Source organism: Dermacentor albipictus, chromosome 7, assembly GCF_038994185.2.
Source record: "Dermacentor albipictus isolate Rhodes 1998 colony chromosome 7, USDA_Dalb.pri_finalv2, whole genome shotgun sequence".
Classification (NCBI taxonomy): Eukaryota; Metazoa; Arthropoda; class Arachnida; order Ixodida; family Ixodidae; genus Dermacentor; species Dermacentor albipictus.
The window spans coordinates 72,018,295-72,035,604 of NC_091827.1; the positions used below are offsets into that span (position 1 = coordinate 72,018,295).

Below are 17,310 nucleotides of genomic sequence, written 5' to 3' on the forward strand. Positions count from 1 at the left end.
GGTGTATATTATGTTTGAAAGGGCGGGTGCCTTTGTGTGAAATGCCTCAAGATTGCGAGTGTACCAGAGAGTAGCACACTTACAAATGTATGCTAAGTGATAAGGAGAGACATTTTAAAGACAAACTGCATTAGAACCAAAATTACTTGCTTTCATTAACAAGTCAACTATTAACAATGGTAATGATGAATAAAATAAGGGCGACCCTTGGTTCAAGCCGACCCAAAGAACAGGTTTATTTAGCAACGGACAGTCGAATATAAATCACATGATAAGAATCAAACGGGTGCTTCAGAACTCTTTGGAGTACAACCAAACTTTTATAAGGCTTTCATAGAATACGATGAGTCATGCGAATGAGTACTGATACAATCAATTGTGGAGGTTATGTAAATTTCTCAAAAAAACATCTCTAATGATTTCACAGTGAACTTGATACTCCAAATGAAAAGCATTGTAATGCTGATCATCAAAGGGGACAGGCTCAGTGAAAAGTTCCATTTATTGTTTTCAGCGCACGCTTAGATAACATATTCGAGCTGTTAAACTGGGAAGCATTAGGAGCGAGAATCAATGGTGAATATCTGAGCCACCAACGGATTCCAGATTACGTTCTCGTGTTCAGCAACGTGCCCATGGTTTGCAGCCAATGCTTGAGGGCCTTAGCCAGCAAGCAGTAGGATTATCATGTAAGAATGGACTGCAGAAAAGAAGCGTAATGCTTAATTGCACTGCAAGGTAAACGTAATTTGTAATTCGTCGTCCTGCTTTACAACCTGGGTGAAAATAACTTTATGCATGCTAGTTTGTGCTTGGGGACCCTGATCATGAGAAACCTTTTTAAAGAATAATCAAAATTAGTTGGAACACTTACGATAGGAATTAAAGAATCGCTGCATTCTACCGGTACTAAGTTAAGGAGCAGAAACTTTGAGATTACCAATAAAATGCATCAGCCATTCCGCTCCTTCAAGGTGGTTCACCTGCGAAGCAGATTCGATCGGCAGCAATCTTCGGAAGCTGCACCAGGACATGGGCCCGCACCTAACAGTTCGTCGTCGAAGAACGTGTAACCGCACCCTTTAGCAGAGCCTCTCTACACGCACCACACACACGAAAGTCCGACAGAAACACGCAGGGGAAGCACCGCGTTAACACTTTCAACGCACGCTGCCGCTTCACTTCAACCCTCACGACAGCGACCGTAGTGATGTCCCCTTCGAACTATACTCTATTACAGACGATGCAGGTAGAGCCGAAATGATAACCAAGAAAGTCCCTTTAAAACCTGGTGTATGTGCCCTGTAACTCATCCACATTGAAGCCTTGAGGCGGAAGGCGATTCGCGCCATTCTCAGACTGACGGTATGCTTGTTTGGTTCTCGTTGGTCGCTTATGCGCCATTTCCTGGGCGCGCTCGTCGACCGCCGCATTAGCATGTTCACGCCGTCGACGATCACACTCGCATCGCTGCTCCCTTCGTTGCTCTTCATACACTCGCTGTTCTTCTGCAGTCCTGACAACACGTGGCTTACTCATTGCTCATGATAGTTTTTTGCAAAACGGAGCCAGCTGTGAACGAAGACGACTACGAACGCGCCAGCAGTGGCATGAGCGCGCTCGAGCGGCTACATCCGATGGTCGCCAACGAACAAGGTGACAGCGCTCGAGCCATTGCCGATAATGCGAATTTCTGCTCGTAGACGCCACAAAACCACGGATTTGAGCCATATACAGCGTGGCTGTAAAAATACTTGAGACAAAACCACAGACAGCTCAACAAACGATGGGGAAAAATTGTTATGATAAACCTTAGCAGACATCGAGTCCGTGGTGTGATCTAAAAAGCAAACAGAGGGTTTCTATATTCTAGTTCCCATTAACAGAAAAATGTTTTAATTTTACTTTGTAGTCATATGATGTAGCGCATTTTGGGTGTCCTTCAATGGAGCACACATTCACGCCCCGTGACGTGTGAATTTCAAAAGCTTTTTCTTCATGCACTACTGGTGTCTAGCACTTCGCGCATGGCCATAGTAGATAACTCCGGTAGGTGATTCGCTTATATAACGTATTACGTGAACGTAGTATGCGACACTGAGAGTTTTAGTGATTGCTAAATTTGTTAATAAGAAGTTTTATATTTTCCTATAGCCTAAAATATAGCCTGAAACACAGTGCGTTTGAATGGCTGCTCATTTCGTGTAAATATTTAGGACTAGCTTTGAACACTAATTTGCAAATGCAAATAAAGCTGACTAATCTTCAATGCATTTTCCCAGCTGAAGCGTGTGCTGAAAGAGTATACAAAAAGTAACGAGGTGCCATCATATATTAGACATGCCAAGAGAGTAATACATTGCTGTAAGTACAAATTTCAGTTTGATTTTGTTATCACATCATTATTAAGCATGGGGGAGGGGGGCTGACTGCACTTCCCAGAGCTGTCGCTTCAAGTGAATGATAAAATAGTTTGTTTAAACCTATACGATAAGGCAAAATGACTTCAACAGAAGCATGACAATATACTTGGAAAACCTTTATCAGACAATCTCCGTTACAATAGCGACTGCAAAAACAGATGTTTCTAAAGCTGTATTTGGGGTTGGGATTCATGGTTTTTTATGGCGACAAGGAACAATTTAGAAATAAGACAGAGACCATATGAATAATGGAGAAGGCTCCGGAAGCACTGTGTCGTGTTTGATTAGCGTCGTCGTACACTTTTTCTTTTAAATAATTCATGCTGCGGGGTTTCAGGCGCCTGGGGTGGTTGTGCTGAGTCATTGCATTGCATTTCTCTCGGATCCGTGTCCCTTTCTCCCTGCTTGGACGGCATGGCCGTGGGTCATAAAGCACTGTCACTCGGCTGTCATCCTCACCATGGGAACGTCAACGCCCTTCACCCTTTAGACAGTTTAATTTAGCGTATGCTATTAAATTGCGGGTCGTCATTGCGCATGCACAGAACGCTTGACGATCAAAATCGTATAGCGTACGCACGCTATTTGTCTTAGCACACTATTTGTTTTAGTGACGAGTAGAAGCTTAATGGACGAAAAATTCAAAAATGTGTGGATGGATGGATGGATGCTATGAGCGTCCCCTTTGGAACGACGCGGTGGGTCGCGCCAACAAGCTCCTACTATTATACTGCCTAACGTCCTACACAGTTTAAACAAAAAAAAGGAAAAAAAAGAACACTATGAACTACCACACCCAAATTTTCTGATCCCCCATTACGAACTGTGCTTTTGTACGTCTCCACCTTTTGTTGTTTCCCTACTTTTCTTCCACCAGTCCTCCAATCGCCTCTTACTAATGCCTATTGAGTACATGTTTACTTTGCCGCTGCTCCTGCTGAACCCAAGGGCTTCAAGGAGACCAGTGGTGCCTAAATCGACTGCTGGGTAGACATCTTCACATTCCAATAAAACATACTCCATCGTTTGTTGTTGTTGTTGTACCCTCTGGCACGTGTGGCTCCTTCCTACCCATGATGGGGGATTGGCCAAAAATGGGTGGATTATTCCACGATAATATAGAGCATAAATTTCCTAATATCTATGGGAATAGCATTGAATAGGGTTGAATTACCGGCTAAAATAAAATCAAGAAGGTGGTGTTGAATGAGTAATAAATAATTGAAAAGTAATAAAAAATAGGATTTAGCAGGGCATTCGTTTAGATTATGTAAGATCTGTTTCGACAGCGAAGCATGCATCCCTGTGGCTGAATCCCAAAGTGGATGCGTTTCCCTAGCTTCACCACCGCAAGCATACGTTTCTTCTTCCTTCTTATATCTCGCTTTATAGGTGCTTGTTCTAAGGCATCCCCATCTCGCTTCGAAAAGTAATAAGCTTCCCTTTGAGTTATTATAAACGGTTTCTTTCCTGATTTCGTTTTTGCCTCTTAAGTAGTTACTCATGGCAGGGTTCTTTTCCTTTGTCGCCACCAATGAAATTATTTCAGCCTTTATGACTTTCCGCTTGTCCTTCTTTGTTGCTTTGATTGCCACCCTAGAAGCGGCATACTTGCTGGTAAGCTTCCTACTTCTTTTCCTCCACTGTGAATCAATATTTTTTTCTGTACAGATACCTGAACACTCTCCCAGCCCATTTAATTTCTTCCATACTCAATTTTACTGCGAGATTCCCTCACTTCAACACTAGCCCAGCTCATATCACCCTGCACAGCTTCATTTGTAGTCTTCCCCTGAGCACCCAATGCGAGGCGACCCACTGACCTTTGGTTCGCGTCGAGTCCTCATTGTATGACTGATTTAAACGAAAAAACCGCATTTCCAAAAGTAAGTCCTGGAACCATTACACCGTTCCGCATACGTCGGAGGACCTTGTACCTATTGTATCCCCATGCTTCATTATGACTGAATTTCTCTTCCCCTTCACTATTATCCTTTTTTTGTGTTTCCATGTTCGTATTGCCTTTGTTTACCCATATACCTAGATATTTATATTCTTTAACCCGACATGTTTCCTGGCCCTGTATCTCTGTTGTCTGTTCACTGTTTTAATGGAGTACCCTAGCACCTGATCTTCTAACACTAAATTTGAAACTTAATTTCTTGCCTTCCTGCCCACAGACATTAGCCGGACGTTGCAAATCACTTTGCTTGTTAGCTAGCAACAAAATGTCTTCTGGATAAAATAAACCTGGGAGTTGCTGCTCTACCACTGTAGCTGCCTGTTTCTATGAGAGAATAAACCCGATATTACGTCCTTCTAGCGTCCTCCCCATCCTCACCATGTACATTATAAACAGCTGCGGGGATAAAAGGCACCCCTGCCTCAGTCCCTTGTTGATATGAACTTCCTACTCGCTCTTCACCCCTTCCTATGCGATGCAAACGGTATTTTATAGGTAAATCTCTCCCAAAAGTAGTAGACAATCGTCACCTAAGCCTGCCCCTTCAAGAATATCCCGCAAAATGGTGCGGTATACGTTGTAGCAGGCTCCTTTAATGTCTAAAAATGCCACATACAACGGTCCGTTTTCTACATTTGATATATCAATACACTGAGTAAGAACAAAAAAGTTATCATCCAAACGCCTACCTCTTCTAAAGCCATTCTGAAGCTCTCCCAAAATGTCATTATTCTCTGCCCATGCTTGAAGCTTTAATTTGATTGCATGCATTGCTAGCCTGTATATTACCGATGTAATCGTTAACGGTCTATTCGAGTGAATTTTATGTTTCTCCCCCTTACCTCTATAAAATAAATTCATTCTACTTTGTCGCCAACTGTGTGGTATTCGTCTATCTTTTAAACTTCTTTCCACTGCTTTCACCAGAGCATCTTTACTTTTTGGTCATAGTTCAATAATCAGCCTAACGGGAACCCCGTCTAGCCCTGTGGCTGTGCGCTTAGGAATTTTCTCTTCCGCAATCTTTCAGTTGAAATTTGTCAACACTAGGTCCATTTACACTTGGGTCTCTTTCATGCTCTGTTTTTCTTCAAATACAACCTCGTCATTGCCTTGGAAAGATTGGGCTGTTACTTTTCAGATGTGATTTCTTTCCACTTCTCCTTCCAGTCTGTTTTCATCTTCGTCTAGGATACGTTCTTTTATTGTTGTTGACTTCCCGCATAATAATTTTATATGGTTACAAAATATTCAATGTGCGGCCTTCTTTTTCTCACGTATTTCTGATATACAACCTTGACTTTCACCTTTTAATTTCACTTGCAACTGTATTTCAACCATATACTTTTTCTCCCGGTATATTTCCCATTTACTGGTTACTTCATCCTGCGCCAACTTCCCCACTGTGGGTATGTGCCAAGGCCACTCAGGACAACAACAACAACAACAACAACAACTTCGCCTTCTTTGCTTGCCTCTGCTGTCAAGATGCTTTCTGTCGTTCGGCGATCGCTTCTCGCATCGCCCTGTTCCACTAACTTTTCGGTTCATTTTTTTTCTTTTCCTACCAACATCTTGTTTCTCTTTACGTATTTCTCTCATTATTACACTTAGAAGCTCACCATATTCCCTCTCATTACTTGGCCAATTGCCAAGTTCTTCCTCGACTCTAGTGACTATATTTGCTATTCGCTCAGCGATAAAATATGGACTGACCATCTTGCACTGCTTGCTCTCCTTCCGAACTACATATCCCATTTTCAAAATTATGAGTTTATAGTCACTCGCTATGCCGCTAATCCCTTCCTCATCGATGACTCCTTCTCTCAGCCTATTTATTATGAATTCCTTCTGTCATCAGACAGCAATGAATGGTCGACTGCCGGTTTCCCAATTCCCACGTGACCTACCCTTCACACTAAGGCCCTGCATTTACGATAACCATGTTATGTTGCTCACAAAGCTCTAGCATTGACTTCCCGTTGTTGTCGGTATAGCCATCTATGTCCTGTATGTGGGCATTCATATCGCCTAACAGGACAATTTCAGCGCCATTCCCGAAACCCTTGATATCAGCGCTTATGCATTGCACTAACTCTTTATTCTTGTCTGTGCAATCCGCAACGCCCAGCCAAGTTTTTTTCCCTCCCATTCTGCCTAATAACCACAGATACTCTTCACACTGTGAATTTATTCTTTTCCTTTTCGCTCCTTGATGGATTAGCATTCCGACTCCCCCTCCCTTTTTTTCGACCTAATTCTGTTGCACCCTTCTCAAACATAATTCTCAATAACTGCCGGCTCTTCTGAGTCTCTGAGGTGCATTTCTGTAACCGGATACACCCCTTTTTTTCGCCATTTAACTACTCCTTAATGTCTGTCCACTTTTCCTTTATTCTGCCGCCCTGCATGTTTATGTAGCCTACTGCATGGCGAGCTCTCTTTCTTGCTTCCCTCCTTTTTCTGTTATCGACGATGATGCTCTTCTGAGGTTCCCATACGGGACGTTCTTCATTACTACCTACTGTGGCCTCCTGAGCGCCCGCGGGCCTCCTAAAAAGCAACAACGTTACCAGCAATTCGCCACCCCATTTCTCGTGCTAGCGTGTAATTGAACTGGCTCCCGTCTCGTTTATAACCACCACACCTTCTCACTTCCCTCTTTACTTCGACAACCTCAAAGCCTTTATTTGGGTTCATTTTCCATATCGCCTCATTAGCAGCCACTACAGCTCTTTGTACGTGACTGTCACGCACAGGCACCTGCGGTACCGTGCACAGCACGACCTGCACCTGAAGGGATAGCTCGCGCAAGTCATCCACCCCCTTCGCCAAGCGCTGCCGTATTCCTGTCCCTTTCCTATTTAGGCCGTCATTTAGCCCACCTGTACTATGGCAAGGTTGCGCACGTGGGCATTTTCCGCGAGCTTTTCTTTTGCCCGCTCCATGAGAGAACCCAGAGTCCGCCTTGGAAATGTGCCTATCGCCACTCTTTTATCACTTTCACCCTCTCCACAACTGATTTTGAACACCCAGCAAAGTTTGAGGCGCCAGCGATTGTCACCCTTTCACTCTCTCCTACCTCTCCCTGCTTCCTTTTGTCCTTTTCCGCGTGATTCGGACTCGACAAGGGGCATTGTTCCCTGGGCTCCTGCCTTTTCCGCATGGCGGCTTCAAGGTAGGTGCCACTCTGTCCAGCTAACTCTTCATCACGCTGCACGCATTCCACGTACTTTGCTGACAGTCCCTCTCCTGTCGCGTCAGGGTCTGCGTTTCATTGTCACGACCATTCTCATTTCATTTCATTTTTGAGCTCTTGCACCTGTTTGACAAGCTCTTCTTAGAAGGCCCCTATTTTCTACAGCCTACTATCCACATAACATTGTGTGCCGGTCGTTGCGACGCCCTCTCCATTCTGATCCGTCCCTTTATCTGCATTGAGGGACCCCCTGCGCACTGCCTGCTTTCCCGGCTTTCTCGTCATGTATTCCACGGATTTTTGCAAGTACTGGAATACTGGAAACCGGTACGCACAAAATCAAATCCTCAAAATGCTGCAAAGAATCTCTCACTACTGTTTCAAAAGCAATCAATGCCGTGGAGACCGACCGACTTTTCTTTTAAAACACACACAGTAAAACCACTAATAGCAATTAGTTTTGCCACTTCCAAGCTAGTATTTAGAGACTAAAAACACTGCGTCCCACCCGGCTGCACGTGGTGTGAAAGGACGCTTAACCATCCTGCCTAGACCCAAACCATCCTTGAACATCCTTGACTAACCATCCTTGACTAGCCCAAATACCCTTTAAGGGTATTTGGGGTTAGTCAAGCTGCTACGAGCAGCTTTTTTCCCCACTTTACCCCCGCAAAGCTGTATTTAGTTTTTGTGGAAATAAAGCATACATACATACATACATACAAATCTAAATGTACACAAAACACACCCGGTCACCCGAAATACGAGAGACGAAGAAAAAAAAAGAAAGCCTCCCAATTACGATTTAAAGGCAAAAAAAATCAGCAACTCAAAAACAGAAGCAAGCTCAAAGCATGCACAAAAGATTATGATTTTGTCGCCGCCATGCAGCCCCGAAAAGCACGTCCATCCGCCACAAAATCCAAACCAAACTCCATGCTTTTCGGTGTTTCAGCTACACCAGTCGCAACAGACAGGATATAGCCGCAACGACGGCATATGGCCTCTAAGATCCGAAGATCTTGCAAGCCGACTAACACTGTAAAAAACATGTGCTGCTTTCTGCACGCATTCTACAGCCTATAGCGTACGCTATAGTTGCGTACGCTACACTAAAACTGTGTATTGGCCGACTTTCTCGCGATATTCACGCCCTGCTTGCGTGCGCTCCGGGTACGCGCGCCCAGGACGGGGCCCGAGTAGACAAGTCGGGGCGTCGGAAGATGCGCACGTGTTCCTCTCTGCCTGCGGCGGTTCCTTTGTCCGCCGCCGGCCGGTGGTTACTTCGGCTCATGTGGGTCCCTGCCTCGGCGGGTGTGCATACTCTTCGGTCGTCTCGATCTCCTGAGGCAGCGCCATCCGATCGTGGCCCCGTCTGTTCTTCTGTTTCTTCCTGTTTCCATTTCCTCTGCTGTGGGGTTGCGCGATGGCAGGCATTGGCCGAAAGATGGGCGGTCTCTATTTGCTGGGTTCTTTCTTCGTTGGGTCGAAGTGCGCTCCTAGCGACCACCGGCGACCATTTGGCCATGTAATGTGTGGCGATTAGATTTGGATTCGGACGTGTTGCCAAAACTTGGGTCTGTATTGACCCCCAGAATGATAAATGGGATTTGTTTTTTAAGGAGAGCTTCGCCTAGGGTCTCCCTTCCTGCGCGCGTGGGCTCGCCTGGCCTTAGCTGAGACCGATGGGGCGCGCGCCCGCAGAGACGCGTCGGCGTGCCAAGCGGGGTGGAGCAGGCAGTGACCCGGTGCCCTGCGTGCAATGCGGCTCGGAGTGCTCGAACCCGCGGCGGTCGTCCGGTGTGCCCAGTACTAGAGCGTGCGCACCGCTAGCGTAGCGTGAGACCAAAATGCGAACTGATTTTACTCAAACATGTTCGATGCAGCAAGAATGGCACATCGGTGACTGCAAATAGCACACTAATGTTTATAGAACAGAAAATGTTCTCGGAAGAGTTCTATGAAATAAAGCAGGACGCAATAGTACACCGCAAGCAGCGAGTATGCAAAATCATACACCAAAACAAGTTCCTGCAATGCTTAGAGCAGGTAGTAAACTGCAGGTTTTAATCCTTCATTGGGAAACTGGAGAGTATTAAAGAAAAAATGAGTGAAGAGGTTGACGTAATGGTTTTCAACCCTCCCAATCCGAATATCGCATCGAAATTGAGCGAAAGAAAGAGCAAGAAGGAGGAATAAACTTTATTAGTTGAAATGAGCCGATGGTGAAATCGTCCGAGGTGGGCGTCGTCCCTAGTCCAGGACGCCGTGAGCCTGAGCTGATAGCTTGGCCCTGCTCACCAGACGATGCTGGTCTTCAGGGCTCGAGCTCGTCAACTGGGCCTCCCACTGCTCGACGGTTGGTACGGTGATGGGTGGCGTCGATGGGTTTTGTTGACATTTCCATACCATGTGCTAGAGGGTATTGGGCGTAGAGTAGAAGGCGCATTTGTGAGTATAGCTCGTAGGATACATGGTGTGTAGCAGTGTGACTTGCGGGAATGTGCCGGTCTGTAGTCTTCGGAAGATCACCGCCTCTTCTCCTGTCAGCTGGGGATGCGGGGGTGGATAGATCCTACTACCCAGTCGGTAGTGGCTCAGGATAACGGCATATCTATTGTGGACGCTATCTTGTTGGTCCACCGGTGCTCGTGAACCTTGTGGGATAGCCCGGAGAATGGGATCTCGGGCAGCAGCATTACCCGCTACATGACCCGCCAGGGACTCGTGTCCCGGGGCCGAGACAATGTACACTTCTGGACAATTGTCTTGTTTTTCGAGGATGCTCAGGGCTTGTTAGGAAATGGGGTCCTTTTGGTAACTTCTACATGCTGTTTCTGAATCGGCGATGATTTTGATTATTTTATTTATTTATTAAGAACATACTGCAGGCCTACAGTAGGCCCAAGCAGGAGGGGCGAATACATAATATATGCAAAAAGAACAGGATTAGCACAATTGAAAAATGTTACCTACAAGTTGTAACACAAAATACAGCAATAAATACAAGGCTCAGATGCAAAAATACAAAAAGTAAACGTAGAAATAGATGCCTCTCAAATTAAATGCTGGAAAGAAAACATTGAGTCAAAAGAATCAGCTCTGGTTAAAAGATCCAGCAGATTAGATCTTAATCTTGCTGGCTCGTAGTGGCCGCCAGGGCTATCGCCGTTTCTTCCGCGCAGTCGATGTCTGGAGTGCTCACCGAGGCCGCTGCTACCTCTTGCCCTTGGCCGTTGATCACCCTGATAGCGTGGGCCGCTCTGTTGTTGTACTTTGCCGCATCAGTGTATCAGGCTTCTCCTTGTTTTGGTCCTTCGTAGGCCTTACGTATAGCTTTCACTCTCGCTCGCCTCCTTTCTCTGTGGTATTCAGGGTGCATGTTTCTCGGGATGCTGGCCACCCTGATCTTCTCCTTCAGGGGTAGAGGAACCCGCTGTTTCTTGTGGAGTCATATTCGACTGGGCAGCCCAGTCTTAATATTGTGTCCCTACCCGTGCTGGTGAGCTTGAGTCGCTCTATCTGGCTCGTCATTTAGGCCTCTCCTAGTTCCTCCCAAGTATTGTGGATGCCCAGGCTGAGTAGCTTCTCCCTCGACGTCATCGGTGGAAGCCCGACCGCCAGTTGTAAGTCTTTCGTATTTGGGTGTTCAATTTGTCTCTCTCGCTGTTCTTGAGACCAAGGTACGGGGTGCCGTAAGTGACTCTGCTGATCATCAGGGCTTGTATTAATCTGATTGTGTCCTGCTCTTTCAGGCCGTTCTTTTTGTTTGTCACTCTTCGCACCATGTGCGCGACTTGGGTAACTGTCGATTGCAGCTTTTTAAAAGCGGCGAGACCAGCACCGTTCTTCTGGAAAGTGAGGCCCAGAATACAGAGTGTGTCCACCTTGGGTATGTTGACTCCATTTAGTGTCAACGTTGGGTCATTGTCACCTGCGGAGGCCGCCCTCTTGTCCTCTTTTTGAGGATCAGGAGCTCCGACTTTACCGGCACGCATGAAAGACAGAAGCGGTGTAAATAACGCTCGCTCCTGTCGAAGGCTTCCTGCAGGCCGTCTTGTTCTTCGTCCGCCGATCCCGTGCATGCCCACATGGTCAGGTCGTCTGCATACATTGCTTGACGGATACGCCTGATGTTATCGAAAAGGTTCGGCAATCCCCTCATCGCTATATTGAACAGCAACGGGGAGATCACCGACCCCTGGGGGGTTCCTTTCCGCGGTATTTTGGACTTCTTGGTCCTGAGATTCCCCAGGCCTATGATCGCCGTTCTACCCATCAGGAAGTCCTTGGCGTTGTTTATATCCGCCATCCGCAGTTGGTGCAAACAGGTTTTATTTCGGCGAAAAGCGCAGCAGCAGACTCGGGCAGCTCGCGCGCATCGTTTCTGACTGTGATTGGTCGGTGCTTCGTGACGTCAGCATTGGTGTTCGTCCGGACAGGCCGCTGCAGCCACACATGAAGCACGATGCAAGATGGTTTGGCGCTGTGGTTTGGTGAGACGGTGATTGTAAATTTTGGGAACTTGCATTTCTCTGAGGACTTCGGCGTTGCTCCCTACATGTATACGTAGCCGGCCTCTCCAAGAAGCAAAAGATGCTGGTAGCAAGCAGTACTTTCGATGCTAACGAAAGCGAAGTGTTGGCATCTCCTCGTCTTAGAAATGTTCTTTGGTGAGTATGTTTTTTGCAAAGCTGTATTCAGCAATCCAGTAAGTTCGTTTCCTGGCAAACAGCTGTACTGTTATGTTCCTGTGTGCCTCTTTGTGGGACGTAAGGAGGGATGCAATCGTCGGCCTTTGTGCGCTGCCTCAAAGCTGTCGGCAATCTGCACAGATGGTTTGCATGCGGGAAACGTTTTCCAGCTCTTGTAGCACGTGTAGTGGCCTTCACGAGCGCGCCATCCCGACGCTAATCGTAAGCGGAGCCGTAAAGGCGGCGAATTCCGTCGGCTACGTGAGACAGCCGCTTTCTCTCTGTGCGCGAAGGGGAGCGGAGCGTCCGGGCGTGCGCCGGCTTTCAAACAGATGAAAACGTTACACTTGTACTGAATTATGGTAGCTGCAAGTTGGCTGTTTCACAACACAAGTGAGAATAGAAAATTAACGGCGGTTTCCGAACAAACCTGCGTCATGGGTGGGAGATGTACATGCACCTTCCGTTCAGCATGCTAACACGAAGGAGCTAGCAATAAATCAAAATCCTGGATTGGACGAGTTCGTGTATTCATGAGGTGCTGCGTTTTTATGCTGCGTTTAGAAAGCCTCCTAGCAGAAAGTCACACTCTCCCTCATTCACGCCTCATTGATAAACTCTCATAGTAATCGTCGTCACGGAAGTGGTTAGAGCACAGCAGTGTTGTTCTTGAGCGCTTGAATTTCTTTCGATTCGCAGCAGCCTCCCACTTAGCTGCAAGCTTCTTGTCTTGTGGGTAGTAATGGCACATCGTCACGGCGGCTGGTGTTCGTGCAAACAAAGACTGCACAGAACGCCGGCATGATCGGCCCACCACTTCAATTGATGCTGCGCACGTCAACTACCACTCTTCATGCACGCTAACAGAGGAATGCAGGCTCGAGCGAGGCAGATTATGATAGCACACACGCAGAAACAAGCGCTGTCAGGCATGGTCACGGAGACTGCGCAGGAGCGGAACACCAGAGCTGACGTCACTACGGCGTGGTTTCCGGTCTGCGCTCGCATCGTCAGCGTAAGCAGCAGCGCGCGGCGCTCGACGGGTGGCGGAGTGACAGCGCAATTTTAACCGACGATTACGTCGTGCCTAAGTGAAAAATCCCGCCGAAATTTTAGGTGCATGGTTTATAAGGCTTCCGCATCTGTATATGATCATCTTATAGAATTCGACAGACTCTTCATCTTCCCTGTAATGAGTGTGAAGGTGCCCGATTCTTTCATGAATATACAAGCCGTGGCGCACAACTAATTGAATAAGGTTTTAGAAGGCCCTCACTAAAAGAATATGATTATATTTACGCGGTGTTTAGGTAGTGTCAGAGGAACCAAAATATATAACAGGTACGATGTAATATATCTGGTAATCAGCCTTATATTACTGTAGATAGGCCCGTCTTCGAATAGTAATACATCGCTAAAAGTTCTAACCGATTTCGTTTCCGCACTTCATCAGTAGTCCGAAGGCCCCTTTACTTACTTTAGCAAATATACTGGGAGGTTCTAGCATTGAATTATAAATAAGAGGAAAGTGTTGAGCGCAATTCAGACATAATATAAACATGTACTTATGCGCAGGCTGGTAAGAGTGCATGCCTATATTGTGTCCAAATGTCACAAATACTGTGACGCATGAATCAGTTAAAGCATGTAATCACTTACCCGGTTGACTGAGGATTGTGCAGCTTATAGCAATCGTAATAATGTATATAGCGTCCGCGAAATATTGCATATTGGGATTCTTATGGCATGTAAGGCTTCGCTCTCAGCTTATGAAATGCATGTTGTTGCATGTCGTCGAAGAGTTTTCAAGCAAGTGCAAAATTTAGTTCCATCGCCACAAATGAAATTTTTTTCTTACTATCCATGTTCCTCCAAAACAATGATAAATATTGCGCCAAGCTACTAATGTAAGAGTGCTTTTGTTCCTGTACTTTAAGCAACATTGGCGCCAATAAAACAACTGAGAAAATTATTTCTTTCACTTTCAGCTCTTGACTTCGGTGGAACAATTTCTGACCAATTTCCGTTTTGCGGCCACAAAATTCACCATGCAATCTATTACGTAGCCCATATGTGTGTCTCAAGAAGCTCCTAATAAAATTTGACAGTTGTGTACGACAAAATAAAGGCCAGGCCGAGACTTTTCATGTTCTCGGAAATGAAAGCTTTCACATATGGTGTTCATGTATGATTGCGGCTATGACAATATCACTTTCAGGCACCTGTTTCTATTTGATAATTCACAGCTTTGTAAATTGAAGAAGTAAAAACCTACAGAAGGCACAAGTGATGAAATATCGGGGGGCATGCCAGGCCATATTGAAATGTTCTCACCAACTTCTACTTGCACGAGAGTATTGAAGCAACCAATGTTTTCACATTCGCGAGCTGTCATGACTTTAAGGGCGACGTTTTTGGTGCTTCCGTCTTGCTCGCTCGAGGCGTCAGATTTCAGGCATGGTATGTCTCATTTTTGGATGCGGCTGGAATTGTTTTCATTTCTTTCGACGCGCTGATCAAACCATGGAGACGCGAGCCAGCAGCACGTCCCATATCGCGCGTATGTCGTAGCGAGCGCGCACAGCGTAATAATATGATTTAAAGGCGAATCGTTTCTTGCCTAGTCGTGCGCACCTCCATGTGCCAGATCCCACGCCACTACTGGTTTGTTACCTTCTTGCTGCACTCACCAGTATGCGTTAGCGCTTCGAAAATGGACGGAGCTCGGTTGCAATAGGGGCGCTATGCAGTGCTTAGGCTTATACTTGCAAGTACAATAAGGGACGCTCCCAAGAATGAAGTGGTAGTAAAGCGTAGGAGTGCGAATGCGTCGACGAGACGACAGAGCTATGCGATGCGTGCCGAAGCGGCGAAGCAGGAGGAGACGCGAAAGGCGGATTAGAAATGCGTGACTGGGAGGAAAGCTTCGCCAGGCAACCCGAACCGGAGCCGAAGAACACGGCCGAAGAACACACTTTCACAACAAGCGGAGAGCCGCCGAACAGGTCACCGAGAAGAAGCGTTACCTATTGGAGCACGGGCACTTACGCGCTGCAGACCGATACTTCCAGAAGCACTCCATCGAAGACTAATTCGTTACTGCCTGTAGCGTCTACGAGCACCTCTGGTTCCGCTCGTAATTCGCCAAGGCGTCGTGGCCCGCTAATGTTGTAGTCATCGAGAGAGCGTTTCGCCGGGAAGATGTGAGGTCGCTTGATCTTTGCACCTCGTTCAGGGGCAAAATGTTTCGCATTGACTTAGGTACTCATGGAGGATGGTTCTTCCGAACTGTTGCATAGCGTTGATATATTTACCAACAAAACGCGTTACATGCGCGTTTATCGCCTTCAATGAAAGAATATAACAAATAATTATATAGCGTACTTACGAGAGTTATAGGTTGGTGCAAAGGAGGACATCTGCAGCGGGCGGCCTAAATGTCACTCTCGTGGTGAACACATAAACCTATTTTCACTGTTTCCTTGGCCCTTTTCAATACAGTAGTGTACAACAGTGCTCCTAGTGTTTAGCGATCTGAAAGAAAAAGATCAGGGCAGAACTCACCTCATCATGTCTGTCGACGGCAATGCGATTAGCATTTCAGTAATGTGGAGCCACTGCTTTTCTGACATGGCATTTCTTAACATCTGTAATGGTCAGTCTGAGTCTTCCATTGCTTCGTCTATACGGGAAATGGTGCTGCGGTATCTTCCTACTTTGGTATGACACTCCCTTGCGAATATTGCTCATGACCATGCCGACATGACGAAGATGAAAGTATGATGCCAACGCATTGACTACGATTAACTGACGAGGAAATAATTATGTCATTGAAACGAAAAAACTGGTATGATGATAACCACATGACAACAATGAGATAACTATTCTTAATTGATAACGGCGGTATAACACTACAGCGTGACATCGGGGACATGAGTGAAATGGTATGACGACCGAGTGTATGACGATGGTGACGTGAAGGCAACCAAATTAGTAAATTAACCATATGGATGACATGACTACGACGACATTGCGGTGACATTGTGGCAATATATATGTGGTAGTCACTGATTGATGAAGACGCAGCACGATAATGGCATGAAAATGGCAGCATCACCCCGATTGAATTACGGAAGTGTCACTACGATTGAAGGACGAAGAAGGACAACGTCGATAAATTTGTCAATGACCTCTCTGGCTTGTGAAGGTTGATGATGCATATGACGTCCTGACGTGGACTTTATGAGAACGACGCACAGATGACAATATAATTACGCTGATGAAAAGACAAATGTGGTACGACGACTACAACATGAGGACAATTGGATGACGCTACTAATGTTATAATGATGGTAAAACAAGAGCGTGATGACAATTGGGTGACGACGATGTTTTAGTGAGAGCCGTACGTCGAAGCGAAAGTGACTACGATGAAGTGACGGTGAATACAAGGCTAAAAAATGTAAACGAATTAATTATGACGAGTGTATGGCGAAGATGACATGGAGATGGTATGCGGATAATTGGATGCCGAGGAGTGCATGAAGGCAAAGCTGTACTGCTTTGGAATCACGAATTCTTTGTTACAATGAAGGCATGGCGACGTTACCATGACAATAAATGCAAGATAACCACTATTAAATGATGAGGCAATGACGGCAACGGCACTACCAAGGCAGAATATTCCCTAGTCAATGAATACAGCATAATTAAAATCGAATGACTAAAATTATTGGGGTCAGAACGACAACGAAGCTGAAATGACGACCATGATACGACAACAATAATGTCACGACTGTTTGAAGGTGATGGCGTGAGAGCTACAGCATAACGCACTTAGAATGACGAAGATGGAACAGCCCAGACGGTATCAAGGTGACAGTAACACAATGCATGCATGACGACGACATTATCACGCGATATGTATGACGCTAATGACATGACGGCGACGGATTCCTGACAAGCGGGTGTCGAAGCTTTAGTGATGATGGTGGAACGAACCTGAGGCATCAAGACGACAGTATGACAATG

At 46.1% G+C, this 17,310-nt stretch overlaps 1 long non-coding RNA gene across 1 annotated transcript in view; it reads left to right on the forward strand.

The window, feature by feature from the left end:
- The window catches only part of LOC135916068 (uncharacterized), a 34,122-nt gene extending 19,672 nt beyond the window's left edge, over nt 1-14,450 (forward strand). The window contains exons 4-5 of the long non-coding RNA XR_010568832.1: nt 2,283-2,364; nt 14,268-14,450. This is a non-coding gene — a long non-coding RNA (uncharacterized lncRNA). The remainder of the gene's footprint in view (nt 1-2,282; nt 2,365-14,267) is intronic.
- Nucleotides 14,451-17,310: the final 2,860 nt, after the last annotated feature.